We start from the raw sequence: 4,101 nt of genomic DNA on the forward strand, positions 1-4,101 counted from the left end.
CGGGTGTGACTTTGGGCTTTGACTTAACTGAGATGATGGGTTGGGAGAGGGGGCATCAAGTGAAAGGAGGGCGAGCAACCATGCCAAGCTGGGAGAAGCGAGTCCTTCGGCCGCAGCAAGGGCCGGAGCCGCAGAAATCTTGCAACCCGCGTGCAGAACGGCCCTCTAGTTTGGGGAGGGAGAGAGTCGGCGAACTAGCTCTCTTCGGCACGCTGCCCCGGGGCGACCAGGCTGCAGCAGCGGTTTCAGTTGTGGCTCCGGCGGATGCGGTGCAGTTGCACCGGCCCTGCTAGCTGCTAAAGTTAGGAGGTGTCCCGGGACGCGCGCAGCCCGATGTCGGGCGGGTTTCCTCGCAAGGCAGCTACTCCTAGGCGGTGAGTGGAAGGGAGTGCAGCCTTGCCCACGTTGGGGGGCATTAAGCTGGAGCTGGGAAACGACGGAGGCCAGGCCCGATGTGGCGCTTCCGGCGAGGGACGGTGGAATTTTCCATGCTGCGCTCCCTGCGCAGGCTGGCAGGGAAGGCCTCGCTTGGTGAGTCCCCCGCCCCGCCCCTCTTGGCAACATTGCCCCACGCCCAGCGCTGGGGCCGGTGGCGTGCGGCAGCTCGCCTCGGCCGACACGGCAGCCTCTGCTCTGCTCTGGCCCTTCCCGGACTAGGCGCTTTTAAAACGGGCCATCCGGCTCCAGATCTTTTAACTCTTTTAACAACTTCACGCGTTTTGCAATCTAACCCGGGAGCACCCTGACCCTCCAAGCTGGAGCAGAATTGCTCCCGAAGCATCGGCTCCCGTCCCAAAACATAGCTAGACACAGCTGGAGTCACTATGGTTACGTGATAAGATAATAACACAGGTGCAGAGCAGAAAGAGGTGTACAATTAGAAATGAGCGAAGCTGGCAAAACTAAAAAAACAACACGCAGTGACATAAACGAATTCAGAAGTGGGTTTAAAAACCCGGTTTCTGACTTGTATGCTGCGCGCAGCTCACAGCTATCCTCTCCCGGCCGACCTCTGCGGATTTTAACTTTTTCTTTCTTGTAACGGCATCTTGAGACTTGGTACTTAAGGTTGCTGTAGTATGATTGCAATTTAGGGAGCTGCACCGTCCCAACCTCTGGAGAGAGGATTATACTGGCTTGCACAGCCAGCTGTGAAATCTCTGAAAGTGGTTTAAGGTGATCCCCCTATACTAGATTCTCAATAGTCAACTCCCACTTACTATTTTATCTCCCGAAGCTTTCTTAATAGTTATAGCATTTCCATCAAAGGCAATGTGGTTTTTGCATTGTAGTTTTGTTTGATATGCGTAAGAATTTCAAATTTTTTGACATACGCTTCAACTTGGAAATGGAAGTACTGTTTGGTCTTTGCCCAAGGCATGTGTTGAATTTTAAAAAGCAACCCATGGATTTTCTGAAAGGTGACTCATTTAAATGTTTCCCTTCCTGCTAAATGGTTCTCATTATGTCCTTCCGTGCCAGTTTCTTCTGTCAAATGAAAACAACATCCAAGTGAAGAAGTTTTGTTCTTGAGGCAGGTCCCTAAATCAAGGAACTAACTATGCTTTTGGAAAAGGTCACAAAGGCCATCTAGTGCAAGACTGCAGTGTGCAGGAAAACCAATTAAAATCCTCCTTGAGAGATATTGCTTACTGTCTGGAAGCTTTTTATTAAATATTATAACTCTAATACCATCTGGTATGCTTTGGAGTGAATTGGGAGTCAGTTCTGATGACTCACCTGAGAACAAGGTGTCTTAAGCATTAATTCTGATTATGTATGTATGTGTGGCCTCTTTCTGAACAAGGAATGAACTATTGCAGTCACAGCTGGTTGACTTAAATGAAAGTATTTTCTAGGTGTATTACACGAACAGGACACCAGAGGGCGCTAGCTATCCTTTTTTAAAGCAAATTTACCAGCTCTGTTTCTGCCTGCTTTCCCTACTCAAGCCCTCCAGATAGGTCAGAGCAATTCCCATTGACTTTCATTCAGTATATTATTATGAATATGAGCTATAAACCTAATCATCTGGAGGATACCAGATTCGAGAAAGCTGCTGAACATATTTTAGCTTAGATTGTTGCATGAACCCAGCCATATGTGGTTCAATTTATTGTGAGTACACATATTGGGTTAGTTTGGTGAATTATGGTTAATTATGAGGAAAATATGATGCATACCTACTCTTTGTCCTTGATGGACATCCTTCATTCCATATGTATTTTGTAATGGAAATGGGGATGATGGTGAGTATGTTTCTTCTTTGTAAAAGCTTGCGGAAACTGCTTTTGGTGTAGTAGACACAAAATACTTTTCCTGCCAGACGTATTCTTTTTTAGAAAGAGTTGCACTGGGTGGAATGATTGTAGAGAAACGTCCAGGATCACTACATACATAATGATCCATTTTCATAATGGGTCTGGATTATTTGAGGGAACACCTGCTGCCAGCATCAACTCCCCATTGTCCTGTGCGCTCCCGCAGGGAGGGCCTTCTTAGGGTACCGCCGGTGAAGGACTGCCGGCGGGTAACTCCCAGAGAGAGGGCCTTCTCTGTGGGTGCGCCTGCCCTTTGGAACCAACTTCCTATGGAACTTAGGACTGCCCCCGACCTCTGTTCATTCCGCCGGGACCTTAAAACTTGGCTCTTTGAGCTGTCTGGCCTAGACAGGGGTTTTTAATTGGGTTTTAAAGTTTTAATTTTTGGGTTTAAATTTAATTACTTGTTTTAAATTTATTTTAACTTTTGTATTGTATGGTTTTAATTGCCCTGTAAACCGCCCTGAGTCCTACGGGAATAAGGCAGTATAGAAGTCAAAATAATAAATAAATAATAAATAAAATAATAAATAAGAAAACACTCTCAAACATAGTCTTGAAATTTTGCAAAAGGACCTTTATTTGTACGAAGTGACATAAGAAGCCTAAGCAAAGTAAAAGAGCAAGTGAGTGGAAACAGGCAAGCAAGGTGCATTGAAGGGCGACAATAATCTAAGATCAGAATGCCACGTTTGACCCAAGCAGCAAACAGTGTGGTTGGAAACAGAAAAGCTCTGGAAAACGTCATGGCCAGAGCAAGTGAAGAAAAGGCTGACATGTGACTGGGAGTTGAAAGCATATCCTAGGATAGCGAGCCTATGACATGCACATAAGAGGTGCATGCCACAAGCATTCCCTCACACCCAGCCACTGTTCTCAAAAGCATGTTCCATTCATGTGTGATTTTTAAAGGCTAGAAGGCTGCTCGAGAATGGGTTGTATCTTGGATAGGCTGCAGAGGGCTGTCAACAGAAACAGAACATTGCATTGAGTTGTAGGGCTGATGCTGTGGCCTAGGCCTCTGCTTCAAGCCCAGCATTCGCCTGCCACTGAGTGCTGCTGTAACCAAGATGGAGGAAAGATAATTATTTCTCATTTGCTCAAGTTGTGTGTGTGTGTGTGAGAGAGAGACAAGAGGGAGGGAGAGACAGAGAGAGAGAGAGAGATGCCAGCAGAGTCTGATTAGTTATTTCCAGATTTTTGACATGCCAAGCCCAACGGTCTTGCTCTTGCTATCCTAGAAGCCATGGGGCCAATGGGAAAGCTTCATGGGCAGATCCAAATTGGCCAGCAGTTCCCTTAACCGGATTGGGTCTTACGATGAGATATTTCTATAATTTATTTATGTGCACATTTCCATATTAGGATGAGTACCGGTACTCTGTGGTTTTACAAGCTTTATATAATAGGCCAAGTAGCCCTATCGCTGGCGTAAGCACAGTATGCTAGATAAAAATGCTTTACTGCTGGGTTTCCATGTCTTCACCTCTTCCTCAATTCATGACTGAGTTTTAAATAATCCTGAGCTGTGCCACGTTTATGGTATTTCCCTTTTGACATCATTCCAGGTAAAGCTTCAGATATATAAAACCTGTTAAAGCTTTGCTCACCTTACCTTGGAAGGAAGTTAACATAGAAGCCAAGTAGGAGTTTACAGTGGAGATTGCAAATGCCATGTTGATAGCAGGTTTTTTTGCCAACTCAAAGAAAGGGTGACAGCACTAACAAAAAGACAAGTGCTGAAGTTTGGAACAAAAGAACCTTTGAACCGAAATTACGT

At 45.7% G+C, this 4,101-nt stretch overlaps 1 protein-coding gene across 4 annotated transcripts in view; it reads left to right on the forward strand.

The window, feature by feature from the left end:
- ARSG (arylsulfatase G) overlaps positions 1-4,101 on the forward strand; it is a 140,886-nt gene that overhangs the window by 114 nt on the left and 136,671 nt on the right. The window lies entirely within an intron of this gene.

The sequence above is a fragment of the Vipera berus genome, assembly GCF_964194415.1.
Source record: "Vipera berus genome assembly, chromosome: 2".
Lineage (NCBI taxonomy): Eukaryota > Metazoa > Chordata > Lepidosauria > Squamata > Viperidae > Vipera > Vipera berus.